At 38.0% G+C, this 14914-nt stretch overlaps 1 long non-coding RNA gene across 1 annotated transcript in view; it reads left to right on the forward strand.

Moving 5' to 3' along the window:
• LOC110260855 overlaps positions 1–14377 on the forward strand; it is a 31145-nt gene extending 16768 nt beyond the window's left edge. Inside the window, exon 3 of the long non-coding RNA XR_002344375.1 lies at positions 14258–14377. This is a non-coding gene — a long non-coding RNA (uncharacterized LOC110260855). The remainder of the gene's footprint in view (positions 1–14257) is intronic.

Genomic DNA, 14914 nt, shown 5'->3' on the forward strand with positions numbered 1-14914 from the left:
TATTTCTACATAATTCCTGGAGGCTCAGAGAAGAGATTGGTATATTGCCAAATGGAGCTTAAGGGTTCTACACTGCAACTTAATGGTCAGAGAGAAAACAAGCAGCTGCAACTGTAAAACAGAATATGTTTGAGGACAGTGTGGTTGTGACATAGAAAGAACAAGATTAGTGGAACCTCTGGGGCTTTGACACAACTGAGTTTAAATCCTGGCTTTGCCTAGCGCTGTGATTTGGAAAACTCACTTAATCCCTCTGGGCTTTACTTTCCTTATGTGAAAAGTGGGTATGATGAGAAAGTCCTTATCCTGTGGGGACACCATGAGATCAGGCACATAAGTGATTGGCACAGTTCCTGCACATAATAGAAGCTCAATATATGCTCACTTTTAACTTTATACAGGGAAGGAGTCTAGTTATTTATAGGGAAGAATAATGGGAAAGTAAATTTTGAGTAAAGCTGTAGAGCTAGAGGATGCTTAGTTTGTTGATAATGCATATGATATACATAATGAAGTAACTGTAAAATCATTAACCTGAATCCATGGTTTGCACTTTGCTAATTCAATGCCTGAGTTGTGAGATTTTTCTGCCCCAAACTCAGTACAGTCTTAGCTTGCACCCATGAAAGCATGATATCCTGACCATAAGGTAGTATTGGCTCCATTGTATTTGACTCTCATTATAAGATGTCTGTGGCATTCTGAGCAGTTTTTGGGGTGGAATACATTTTAAGATCATTGACAGAATAGGATCATAGAATTGATAGAGGATCTGGCTGTCTATGCCTATTGAGAAATGTTTGAAGGAATTGGGGATTAGTTGGAGCACTTGAGACTAAAAGCAGATTTGACTGCTGTCTTCAAAAGTTGACAAGTTGATTGTGAAAGGGATTTGCTTGGGTACAGATGTTGGAAGTAAAAGAGAAGTAGATTATTGCCTAGAATGAGGGGCTAATAATTAGAGCTGGTCTATGTTCAGTTGGTTCTCTCTCTAGGCTGATTTGCCTCCTCCAAGATTCACTTGTAGGTTGGGACATGCTGACCAGAGATGCTGAGGAAGATATTTTTACCTGGAGTTGGAGTTGCTCATTAGAAAACCTTGGTAGGGAGTTCCCGTCGTGGTGCAGTGGTTAACGAATCCGACTAGGAATCATGAAGTTGCGGGTTCGATCCCTGCCCTTGCTCAATGGGTTAATGATCCGGCGTTGCCTGAGCTGTGGTGCAGGTTGTAGCCATGGCTCGGATCCCGCGCTGCTGTGGCTCTGGCATAGGCCAGTGGCTACAGCTCCGATTCAACCCCTAGCCTGGGAACCTCCATATACCACCAGAGTGGCCCAAGAAAATGGCAAAGACAAAAAAAAAAAAGAAAAAAAAAAGAAAAAAAGAAAACCTTGGTAGTGTTTTGCACAGAAAAATCTTGTTCCAGCTTTTTGACTCCAAAAGTGAATAAACTTTCTATAAGGACAGAAAGAAAAAAGTAGTATTACTAAGTCCAAGTAACTGCTCATACTGCTTGCCCAATGACAGACCAATAAATGAAGAGATGAGGTGTTGGGGCAAGGAATAGTGACTTTATTTGGAAAAAAATTCTGACTCAGAATATGGTGGACTTGTGTCCCAAAGAAACATTTGTCTGAGTAAGAATTCAGGCTCCTCTTACACCAAAGAGGGAGGGAATAAAGTCAAGCATTTCCTGGTTCTGGTTGGCCTCCAGAGGGGCTGTAGTAATTTCTTTCTTCCTGCAGTCATTCATAGGTGGGACTGATCAGGATGTTTCCAGTGAGCTAAGCAAAGGTATATTAGCTTAGTGTTTGTTCCCTGGGAGGCAGGGTTCCCATAGATGGGCCACTGTGTATAATTTAAGCTTATAGGCAACATCCCTTTAGTGATTAACTTGTAATCAAAGGATTTTCTCTTACAGTAGCAGCCATGAAGCTAGAGAAATCCCTAGTGTTTCTTGAATATAATGGAAAAAGTCTGTAAAAGAGGGCCTATTTTCCCTGGATTTCAGGAATCAGTGTCTCTGTATTCATCTGTGGAAAGGTGTGACTGGACAGTTAGAGGCTCTGAGCACCAGGGGCACAAAGTAGAATAAAGGCTTATGAGAAAACATGGCTGCAGTTTTCCCATTGCCTCTTATTGATTGTCACTCTGCTTTTGTTACTGTTTTTTTTTTTGGTCTTTTTGTCTTTTTTGTTGTTGTTGTTGTTGCTATTTCTTGGGCCGCTCCTGTGGCATATGGAGGTTCCCAGGCTAGGGGTCCAATCGGAGCTGTAGCCACCGGCCTACGCCAGAGCCACAGCAACGCGGGATCCGAGCCGCGTCTGCAACCTACACCACAGCTCACGGCAACACCAGATCGTTAACCCACTGAGCAAGGGCAGGGACCGAACCCGCAACCTCATGGTTCCTAGTCGGATTCGTTAACCACTGCGCCACAACAGGAACTCCTGCTTTTGTTACTGTTGACTTCTGAAGTCAAGAGCATTAATGATGTTAGGATCAGATTTCTTGTCACTGATTGGATCAGACTTGAAGGGGCCCTTATGTAGTCATATTTAGCCAATTTCCTAAATTCCTTAACAAACATGAAGCATGCCATGTTTTTAAATATGGCTACTGAAGAATTGGAAGAGCATGCTGTCTGTGCTCTGAACTACTACACTATCCTACCTGGAGAGGAGACAGGGTTGAAGGACAACAGCCATGGCCTTCTGGAGACCAGCTCTATAAAGCATGGGCTAACTCCTTGCACAAAAATTCATCACCTTTTAAATGGGTGCAAAAATAGTATCCCTCTGGAGACTGTGGGCCAGCTGCTAATACAAAGATTCCTCACCGCTCAAATGGGTGCAACAGTAGTCCACTTCCTAGGTTAGTTACAAGGACTGATTAAGATATGACATAATAAATGCTTAGCCTAGTGCCTACTATATTGCAAGCCCCCAGTGAATGCTGCTTATTATAATTTTTTTTTACCCATTTTTCATGCTCTGTCGTGGTAAGAATGATGCAGATGGACAACAACTTTAGCACGATTTCAAATACTTGTTATTAACCACCTTCTAATTATTTGGGGAGAAATTAATTTAAAATTTGGCAATCTTTCTTTATCAGAAATATTAGTTATTTATAGCCTTCATAGAGTCTTTGATATTTTTATTAATTGTTAGCACTCCAGATGGTAAATGCAATATTTATTTGCAGAATTTTCTCGAGTGTACTTCCATGTTTAGAGTTAAGCTACATAAAATAATAATAGTCGAGAATTAGTTTAAAATTATTGAAGCTGGAGTTCCCATTGTGGCTCAGCAGTAACAAACCTGACTAGTATTTGTGAGGATGTGGGTTCGATCCCTGGCCTTGCTCAGTGGGTTAAGGATCTGGCATTGCCATGAGCTGTGGTGTAGGTCTGGCATTGCTGTGAGATGCGACTTGGATCCTATGTTGCCTTGGCTGTGGCGTAGGCCAACAGTTGTAGCTCTGATTTGACTCTTAGCCTGGGAACTTCCATATGTTGCATGTGTAGCTCTGTTAAAAAAAAACTATATATATATGTGTGTGTATATATATGTGTATATATATGTGTATATGTGTATATATATGTGTGTATATATGTGTGTATATGTGTATATATATATGTATATATATGTATATATATATGTGTGTGTGTGTATATATATATATATATATATATACTACAGTAGTTATAGCCACCCTGATAATTAGTCATGTAAACCTGAAAGTAAAGTGCCTTAAGAATTTCATATGCCCTTAAACATATTACAAGTGGGGAAGAAAAGCACTGAATTTCTTTAATAGCTATTGAAAAATTTGTATCACAGAGATCTATCTTTAAAAGACTAAGGAAGGGGGTTCAATGGATTCTAATTACATTTATGTTAAAAATTTCTTATTTCCTCTCAGTAACATAAATTACTTCTTGTAAATGTTATAAAGCAACTGTTCTTTAGCCTTTAAATTCGTATGTATTTAATTATTACAGGATAACATATTTTATAACCAAATGGGAATTTCAGGAACTGCCACAGATTACATTATGTTGTATTTCTAAAAATTTAATTATTATAAAACTGTAATTTCTAACTTTCCATCAAAAAGAATAAAACAATACTCATGCCTAATCGAAACATCTATAATCAAGCAACATGTGGAATTGACAAAATTGACTGTTATGAAATTCCGTAACCAAAGTTACTTTGTGCAGGTCATTAATATTTATAACTAAACTGACCTTTGATTTGCATTAATCATGTACCTTAGCATTATACAAAGAATAATTCATAAAAATATTCTGGAAAAGGGGAGGATGCAATAATGAAATCACAGTATTTAACCTGGATATTGGGTTTTTATTTGAATGAATCACAAATTCTTACCATGCAAATTTACTTTTCCATCATATTCGGAAAGTTGAGATTCAGCAAATGAAAGATATATGAAAGTAACTGTTAAGAAAAATAGCTCTTCCAGACATGGGTTCCTGGAGGGAAAGGGGAGGGAGTGGAAGGGATGGACATTTTGGGGGTTTGGGGGATGCACACTGCTATATCTGGAATGGATGAGGAGTGGGAGCCTACTGTACATCACAGGGAAATGTGTGTGATTGGGTCACTTTGTTGTATAACAGAACTTAATGAAACATTGTAAACCAACTATACTTTAATAATATGGGAATTCCTGTTGTGGTTCAGCAGAAATGAATCTGACTAGTATCCATGAGGTTGCGGGTTCGATCCCTGGTCTTGCTCAGTGGATTAAGGATCTGGCATTACCATGAGCTGTGGTGGAGGTCGCAGACATGGCTTGGATCTGTCATGGCTGTGGTTGTGGCGTAAGCTGGTAGCTGTAATTCCGATTTGACCCCTAGCCTGGGAATTTCCATATGCTGCGGGCGTAGCCCTTAAAAAAAATTCTAATAGTAAAAAAAAAAAGAAAAATAGCTCTTTTTATTCTTATTTTATTTTTTATTTTTTTGTCTTTTTAGGGTCACATGCACAGCATATGGAGATTCCCAGGCTAGGGGTCGAATTGGAGCTACAGCTGCTGGCCTACACCACAGCCACAGCAATGCAGGATCTGAGCCAAGTCTGTGACCTACACCACAGCTCATGGCAATGCCAGATCCTTAACCCACAGAGCGAGGCCAGGGATTGAACCTGCAACCTCATGGTTACTAGTTGGATTTGTTTCCTCTGTGCCACAATGGGAACTCCAAAAATAGCTCTTTTTAAAACCTGTGCTTACAGTGAGCAGAGACATGTCATTGAAAAAGCATAACATACAATAAGGCCATATATTCATTTGTTAAATATTTGAGTTGTTTGGAGCATAATACTAATTTCTTTAATGAGAGTTCCAAAATACTAGTCCAATCAAGTTTCATTGATGTTATGCTTCTTAACTGATTTTTAAATGCAAATTTAAAAGCTAGATATTGACCCATCTATCAAAAAATTTAAATAACTTCTTTTAATATTTAATCTTTATGATGGTTGGGAGTCCTTTAATCTTCAGACAAAGCAATTTTGTCCAGACCAAATTTATTAATAATTTAAAATTTCCTCTAGACTTGAAAGCCTTCATTGTGTGCTGCTGTTATATAGAAACTGTACAAACCACTGAACTGTATTATCAACATTTGAACTATAAACCTTAGCTGGAATTTTGATATCTAGTATTAATTTTTTTCATCCCTGTGATAGATTTGTATCCATACCGATTAAGTGATTTATCCTCAGTTTAAATGGTCTCCAGAGAAGCTCTTCCTTTTTTCAGAGAATTATGTTAGCATCTGCCTCAGTTACCTGATCCTGGTTCTTTGATTCCTTCCTCATTCCCACCCTCACCAAAAAACCCTTCTACTATCTCAGCATCTCTTGAAAACATCCATTTCTTTCCACCTTTCCTACTGATATCTTAATTTGAACTGTCAAGATCTCACAGGGTTTCGGCAATGGTCTCCATTCCTTCCAGTCCATTCTCCTCATTGTAGCTGGAGTGTTTCTAAAATACAAACCTGATCACAGTGATTTATCTACTCTTTCTCAATTTTGAGTACCTTCAGCATCCTGTAGCTGATCCTCGATGACTTAAACATTTCATCCCCAATTAATATTCTCTCCACTCCAACTCAGCTATGCATTCTCTCCATTGCTCCAATTTTAAAATTAGAATTTCACAGTAAATTCATGTGTCTCATTCTCTGAGAAATGTTTTTATTTTTCCTGTTTACCTCCTCAGTTGCCCATGAAAACAATTCTTAGAAGATCTGAGAGCTTTAACCTGCTTTCTGTCTATTTCTCAGCCATCTTTTGTCTTCAGTCCACTCTTCCTATCCACTTTGAATCCGTGATAATTTTAATCACATAATTTTTATGTAATGGAGTTGTCATATTATCCTCTGGCAAATTCACACTCCTGGAAGGTCCAGCCTTCTATCACTTCTATGTGTATGCCTGCACAGCCAAATGTTGCTACATGACAGACAATTTGGAAAAAGTGTCACTTCATGCTCACCACTCTCAGGCACTTTTTAAAAATTTTTTTCTTTTTAGGGCTGCATCCATGGCATTGAAAGTTCTCAGCCTAGAAGTCAAATTGCAGCTGCCAGCCTAAACCACAGTCAAGGCAGTGCTGGATCCTTAACCCACTGAACGAGGCCAGGGATTGGACCCAGAGCCTCACAGATACAATCTTGAGTTGTTAATCTGCTGAGCCACAATGGGAACTCCTTATGCTCACCATTCTCAATGCAAGCTGAACTCTGCACACCCTGTGCCTGCTTCTCTCTAGTAAGCTCATTCTTTTATGTGCCACATGGACTCATATCTAATCTTTTGGACTTCCACTAGAAACCTTGCCTCAAACTCACTGAGAAAACAAAAATCAACAAAGAGGACCTTCATCAGCCTTCTCTCCCAAACTTATATGTCTGTATCATTTTTTTCCTTCCTTCCTGAAATAATAGAAGTTTGTTTCTCCTTCAAACTTCTTTTATTTGAAGAAGATATTTTCTACCTGTACTGTGACCCTTGATTCCTTATCAAAACCCTTTTCTTGTTAAAGACTCTCCCTTCAACTATTTCCGCTTGGAGTTCCCATTGTGGCGCAGTGGTTAACTAATCTGACTAGGAACCATGAGGTTGCGGGTTCGATCCCTGGCCTCACTCAGTGGGTTGAAGATCCGGCATTGCTGTGAGCTGTGGTGTAGGTGGGAACCTCCATATGCCACCGGTGTGGACCTAGAAAAGGCAAAAAGACAGAAAAAAAAAAATTCCTCTCGTTACTGTACCATCAATCTTTTCCTCTCATTTGATTCATTTTCATTAGTTTACAAACACACTCAACTATCTCCCATTTTAAATAAACCTTCCAGGACCCCACATACTGCTTTAGCTGGAAACCTTTTTTTTTTTTTCTTCTTTATAGCTAAACTTCTCCAAAGAGTTGTTTATACATGTTCTCTCCAATTTCTCCTCTTCCATTTACTACATCTGAAATTGTCTGGTGCTAGATTTTGGTTTGTTGTGAGGCTTTTTTTTTTTTTTTTAATTTATTACTGATCAGTTTCATCACTGGTAATTATTCTGTTCATGTTTTCTGTTTTTCCTGTTTCAATCTTGGGATGTTGCACATTTTAAAGAATTTTTCAATTTCTTCTTTGTTGCCTTTTTTTTATTGGCATATAATTGTTTGTAGTAATTTCTTATGATCTCTTGTATTACTGTGATATTGGTTGTAAGTTCTTATTTCTGATTTTATTTATATGAGCCCTCTTTTTTTTCTTGATGAGTGTGGTTAAAGGTTTACTAATATTGTTTATCTTTTCAAAGAATCAGCTCTTAGTCTTACTAATCTTGTCTGTTTTTTTTTTTTTTTAGTCTCTATTTCATTCATTTCTACCCCAATGTTATGTTATTATTTCTTTCTTTAACTAACTTTGGTCTTTATTTACTTTTCCTTTTTCTAGTCCTTTAGGTGTAAGATTAAATTGTTTATATGAGATTTTTCTTGTTTCCTGAGGTAGGCCTGTATTATTATAAAGCTCTTTCTGGAGTTCCCTCATGGCTCAGTGGGTTAAGGGATATGGCATTGTCAGTATTGTGGCTCTGGTTACAGCTGTGGTACAGATTTGACCCTGGCCCAGGAACTTTTCACAAGCTGCTGGTGCAGCCAAACAAAAGTTCCTTCTTACAGCTGCTTTTGCTGTGTCCCATAAATTTTGGATCATTAAGTTTTCATTTTATTTGTCTCCAGGTACTTTTTGATTTCCTCTTATTTCTCCAGGACTTAGTGGGTTTTTAATAGCATGCTTTTTATTCCCCTTGTGTTGTGTCATTTCAGTTTTTTTCTTGTAGTTGATTCTAGTTTTGTACTGTTGTGGTTGGAAAAAATACTTGATATGATTTCTATTTTCTTAAATTTATTGTGACTCGTTTTGTTGCCTAACATGTGATCTATCCTGGACGTTATTCCATGTGCATTTGAAAAGACTATATTCTGCTGCTTGGATGGAATGTTCTATATTTATCTACTACATCCATCCAGTCTAATGTTTCATTTAAGGCTAGTGTTTCTTTATTGATTTTCTGTCTTGATGATCTGTTCATTGATATAAATGGGTATTAAAGTCCCTTAGTATATTGTGTTACTGTAATTTCCTTTTGTTTGTTAATGTTTGCTTTATGTATTCTGGTGCTCCTATGTTATGTGCGTGTAGATTTGTAATTATTGTATCTTCTTGGATTGACCCCTTGATCATTGTGTGATGCTTTATTTTGTCTGATATAAGTATTGGTACCCTAACCTTCTTTTTCTTTTTATGTTTTTGTTTTGTTTTGTTTTGTTTGTTTGTTTTTTTTTTTGTTTTTCTCTTTTTACAGCTGCACCTGCAGCATATGGAAAGTTCCTGGGATAGGGGTTGAATTGGAGCTGCAGCTGAGGCCTATGCTGGAGCAGTGGCAACACCAGATCTGAGCTGCATCTGTGACCTATGCCACAGTTTGCAGCAATACCAGATCCTTGACCCACTGAGTGAGGCTAGAGATTGAATCTGCATCCTCACAGAGACAGTGTTGGATCCTTAACCCACTGAGCCACAATGGAACTCCCACCCCAGTTTTCTTTTTGCTTCTACTTGCATGGAATACCTTTTTCTATCTTTCCACTTTCAGTATGTGTGTCTATATCTAAAGTGAGTCCCTTTTAGGCAGCATATGTATGAGTCTTGTTTTTAAATTCATTCAGCCGCTCTCTGATTTTGGATTGGAGCATTTAATCCATTTACATTTAAAGTGGTTATTGGGTGCTGGGGTGGGTTTTATGATAATTACAAGAAAAGGTATCTGCCTTTAGAGTCTCAAGCTCTTGAATCTAACTTCCCCAAAGTGTCCAAAGCAATGTATCCAAAATGGAAGTTTGCTCATATCACCTCTTTCACTAAACATGTCTGGTTCTGTCCTGTGGCCTTTGTGATCAGAATGAACTCCCTGTTCTGCCATACAAAGACTTTGATGGCTTTCCCTTTCCTCTTTATCTTCTTCACCTAGTTTCTCTAGGCTATTTTATGCTTCAGTTAAGCATAATTATATGCAAACTTTCCAGCAGTGACCTGCTACCTCTTGGTGCCATCTTTTCCATTTGTGGTGTTTCTTCACCAGAGACATTTTTCTTCCAGTTTTTGAGAAACTGTTAGCTCAGTATCAATACCCAGCTCAATCATCTTATTGGGAAATATGAGTATACAACTTTCCTTCTCTTCCATATTCCATACTGCAGGATGAGGTAGGAGCCCGTTTGATCTTAAGTTATCCTGTCACAGATAGCACTTGTTGCATTAAATGTAAGGTCTTTGTGAGCAGACTGGATATTTCTCTTCAACGCCTTGTCCTGTGCTTGCCACGAAGGAGGTGATCACCAATGTCTGCTGAATGACTGAATGACTTGAATTGGATAGCTGTGTTGTGTGAAATGATGTATAGCAAAGTGCAAGGTCAATCAGTGTACAAATACAGGGTATACTGCTGTTCCAATTGGTCAGGTACCTTTCTCATATAAGGCTTTGCAGAGGCTAGTTCAGTTGGTAGAGAGATGTCTCTGTATTAGCTATGTGCCCATCTAGTATCAATGTAATTTTTGATATTTTTAAATGAATTTATGATCACAAGTTATTTATGCTCTTTCTTTAAGTAGTTCTTATGACTGTAATTCCTTCTAGCATTATTTATTATTTTAACTTACTTTATTTCTTTTATTTTTATTGTGCTTGCTTTTCTCATTCTGAAAGAGAGAATTTAAATTGTTTGTATGAGTGTTAGGACATGGTGATCTAAGAAAAGTCTTACGCAAATTAGGTCTTGCTATTCAGACTCCCTGATGGATGCTTAATATGCTGGATCTTGTTTCTCCTCTGGGGCTAAAGTTATGGCACCAGAATGTGAGCTAAACTTAACCCTAAATTATGTGCTATCAATATATTTTAATCAGAAGCCTAAAATCCCTGGAGACTTTGCTTTTTTAAGTCACTGATTTTGAACTCTGTTGTCATGTTCAATTGCTCATGTAATATTAAGCCCTAGTTGATCCTTAATTTCAAGAAATGCGAGCCAAACCCCATAAACAAGAATTTCGAAAACTGCTGAACTGTGGAAAGTAGTTTCTTTACAATTGCTGAAATATACACATAATGAGTAGTGTCTGATACATATTTTTGAATTCAATTGTTATATTTTAAAAATGAACTGGAGTTATTAGCTGTAAGTATACTATTCCACATATTCCATTTTATTTCATAATATTTCACCTGGATGTCTGCTATCATCTCAAACATAATGCCCAAACTCTTCATTTTTATTCTTCCTCCCCCACGCTATTCGCCCCCAATATTACATTTTAATAAAAATCATCAGCCATCACTAGTTGCTCCAGCCCCAAACGTGGAAGTCATTTTCAATTTCTTTCTTTCCTTCTCCTCCCATAAGCAATGTATCAGCAAGTTGTATTATGTCAGTCTCCACAAAAATATTCTTAGTTTCTTTCTAGCTCCTCTGCTACAACATTGGAGTAAGTCATCATCGTTTCCCTCCTGGCTGCTACCATAGCCCTCTCTTTAACTGCGGCTAGGCAGTCTGGCTCTGAAGTGTGAGCTTCTAACCACTGCATTTGGCTGTCTCTTGTTTCCTTCTCTCTGCCCTTAGAATAAAATCCAAACTCCTTACCCTAGCCATTGCCCTTGGCAATATGGAGCGTTTTGGAAACTTCTGTGAGAAACTTTAGTGAAATTGTGCATATGAATGGCAGACTACTGAGGGTGGAGGAGGAGTGAGTGGCAGTTAGAAATTGTGGGTAGCAAGTCATTATTTTGGGAATTTTGCTATGAAGAGGAGGAGGGAGGTACAGGGCCAATAAGAGTGGGCATAAGGGATAGAGAAGTGGTGCTTGTTTTTTTTGAGGAAAAAGGAAACTCGAGCAATATCATATAGGGAAGGGGACTGAATGGAAAAGTTTGACACATGGGGTGAAAGGGATGGCTGAATAATGCCTCTGAAGGCTGGTTTAATCTTAGACTCTGCATTAGCTATCTGCTGCTATGTTAACAAATTACCTGAAAACATAGCAGCTTATATGATAAACATTTATTATCTCACATACTTTCTGAAGATCAGGACTCTGACAGCTGCTTAGCTGGGTAGTTCTGGCTCAAGATCTCTTGAGAGGTTGCAGTTAAGCTGGCAGCCAGAGCTAGTCTCTGAAGATTTGACTGGAGCTGCAGTAGCTGCTTACAAACTGTTGGCAAGAAGCTTACGTTCCTTACCACATGGGCCTCCCCATAGTGCTGCTCATGACAAGATTTCACCTATGGCAAGTGATCCAAGAGAAATAAGAAAGTAAAAACCCAAATAGAAGCTGCTGTGTCTTTTGTAATGTAATGTGGGGGTAATACCATCACTTACCATCACTTCTGTTCATACACATTAATCCTGGTTCAGTGCTGGAGAAACTACAAACAGGTGTGAATATTAGGAGACAGGGATCATTGTGGTCCATCTTAGAGGTTGGCTACCACAGAACTCAAAAAGAGTATTTTTGTTCTGTAAAGCAGAAGTTCTGGAGAAAGAGGAGGAAATTGAGAATGAGACTGACCTGTGGCTTCAGTTTTCTCAGTGAAGCTGGAGGCAAAGTCCTTTTCTTAGAGTGACAGGGTAGAAGAGGAGTCACCCCTCAGGAAAATAGGAAAGGCATCCCCTTTCATGTGTAGGATGGTCTGGTCAAATTGAGGGCTCACCCAGTTGAGGTGGGAAATGAAAAATTTGCAGAAGCACCATTCTGAGTGCTTGTGTGATTTTTCTTCTTCAAATGTAGTGAAGCTGAAATGGGGACACTGGATGATTGGCATGATCCAGGATGGGGGCTTTTGTTGGAAAGGATGTGGTTCAGGCAAAAGAAGAAAGAATAATTGTGAAAAACGTTGAGGGAATGATTGAGATAATCTGTCATGGAGCTGAAAGGAAGGACCTGAAACCAAGGTAGCTTAAAGATGTGATAAAATGGAAGGGCCAAGAAACTTAAGATTTTGCTGTAGTCGAAGTGAAGGTAAAACTAGAGGGGGAGAGGGAGGGCTGGACGCAGGAGATGGTGGTTAGAGATGACTTTGAAGTTCAGGACATTCTATATAATGGACATGAGAAAATGTTTTAGGAAAATGTGTCTAAAGTGAACTAGATTTAAAAACCAGATTTATGCATTCCATACAAAATGGAATTATTGGTTAATCAGTCAACATGTATATGTTGAGCTATAACTACATGTCCACAAATGTGTGAGATTCTGTGGGTGATAAAATCAATTAAAGTACATTTCTTTCCACTAAAGGCTCTACTACATGATTTTTTGATTTAGCAGAGGCTTTTTCACTTTATGCTAGAATCCATTGCAGGTTTTATGAAATAATAAACATTGTCCTTTTTCAGCAGGTTATGATGGAATTTGAAATACGCAAGTGCATGTTGTAGACCAATTTAAACATATGTCTTGTGTAAAGTAAGTGTAGGTTCTTTCTCAGTGTTCCTAATTTGGAAAATATTTATGAAAATTACCTTCTAATAATAAATTATTAGCAAATATACATAACAGTGGTTCTCAAAGTGTGGTTCTTGGCAAGTAGTAAAGACATCACCTGGAAACTAGTTGGAAATACAGATTCTAGGGTCCCACCTGAGATCTACTATATCATAAACTCTGGGAGTGAGGTCCAGCGGTCTGTGTTTTAACAATTTCTTTAGGTGATTTTGATGCCCTCTAGGAACTAACATGGAAGATATTCACTTAATAATAAAGCAAAATGAAACCAAAAACTAGATAGAGGAACTCTTCACTGTTGGGATTTTAGTTTCTACTTCAGAATTACTAACAAAAGCTATTTTTTATTTTGTCACAAGTAGCTCAGTGAAAACAATAACTCTTTTAGTGTTACCATTACTTACTGGTATATTTCAGAACTATATATATATATTAGCTTCTTATAACCTCTTCACAGATATTTTTTACTAAAATCTCATGGTACAGATTCCACTAAAGAAAGTAAAATCTTATTCTGCAAGAAATAATGTCTCTGTATAAGGCATATTTTTAATAGTTGAAATTAGAGTTCAAAGCCTTTTATATTGTGGATTTGGCCATTCTATTATCCGTAAATAATTTACTTACCCATGCTTAGCCCTTAATACACAGTTCAAAGTAGGTATAGTCTAAATACTTTCTTATTAACTTCTCACTGTTTTGATGGTAGCAACTATTTGAGCAGACTTCTCTACATATAATTGCTGCATATATTATTCCTAAAACTCTGTCTAAATTTTTTAAAAAGAGTTTATCAAATTTTATTTTTCTAAAGTAGAGAATTATTTCATTTATTCAGCAATGTTGGGGGCAGAATTCTTCCATGCAAATGAATTTTCTAGGAACCTGACCTCTGTTTGTGTATCTGCAGCGCTTTCTTTTTGGATTTATATCTATAAAATCAGAAGATTGTTTGGTAAGGTGGCCAGTTTGATTTTTCACATTCAAAGTTTTATTTTGAACACATTTTATGATAAACTTTTCCTCTAATTAAATAAATGTTTATTGAGCACCTCCTATTTTCACACTCTCTTGGGTGGTAAGATGGATAAAAAGATGAATGAGAGGGGTCACCAAGATGGCAACATAAGAGGGTCTTGAATTTCCTTCCTCCCAGGATTCACTGAATATACAGCTATTCATGGATCAATTTCCTCTGAGAGGAATCCACAAACAAGCTGAGTGGCTCCTACACAATGGGTGGCTGAGAAAATACTCACCTTGAAACAGGTAAGAAAGGCTGAGACAACTCTCACCATAAACTCTACCCCTAGGAATGGTGCCTCACAGTCAGGGGGGAACCAACCCCCGGCTTCCCTCTGAGGAGTGAAGGGTTTGGACCACATGTACAGTGCCCCAACTTTCACGTATAGACTGTTCTTATAGGGTTTACCTGTGGTGATTTGAATTTGTTAACATTCATTTTACGTGTAAATATTTTCAGTTGAGAGGACTTATACCCGACTTTTTTCCCTGAAGTGCATTACTTGGAATCCTCTCTAGCATTCTAGAATAAAGTGTGAAATTAGAGCAGCATAACAAATGCATTGGGTTTGTAATTGCTGAATGTCAGTTGCTTGCATTACTGATCTTTCAGGGTTGTTTGTGTTTTCATAAATGATATTTCTTTGTAAACCATGTTCTACATAAATGACTTTAAAAGACTCTAACCTCAGAGTTCCCATTGTGGCTCAGCAGTAAGGAACCCGACTAGTATCCATGTGGACGTGGGTTTGATCCCTGGCTTCACTCAGTGGGTTAAGGACCCAGTGTT

The sequence above is a fragment of the Sus scrofa genome, chromosome 5 (assembly GCF_000003025.6).
Source record: "Sus scrofa isolate TJ Tabasco breed Duroc chromosome 5, Sscrofa11.1, whole genome shotgun sequence".
Lineage (NCBI taxonomy): Eukaryota > Metazoa > Chordata > Mammalia > Artiodactyla > Suidae > Sus > Sus scrofa.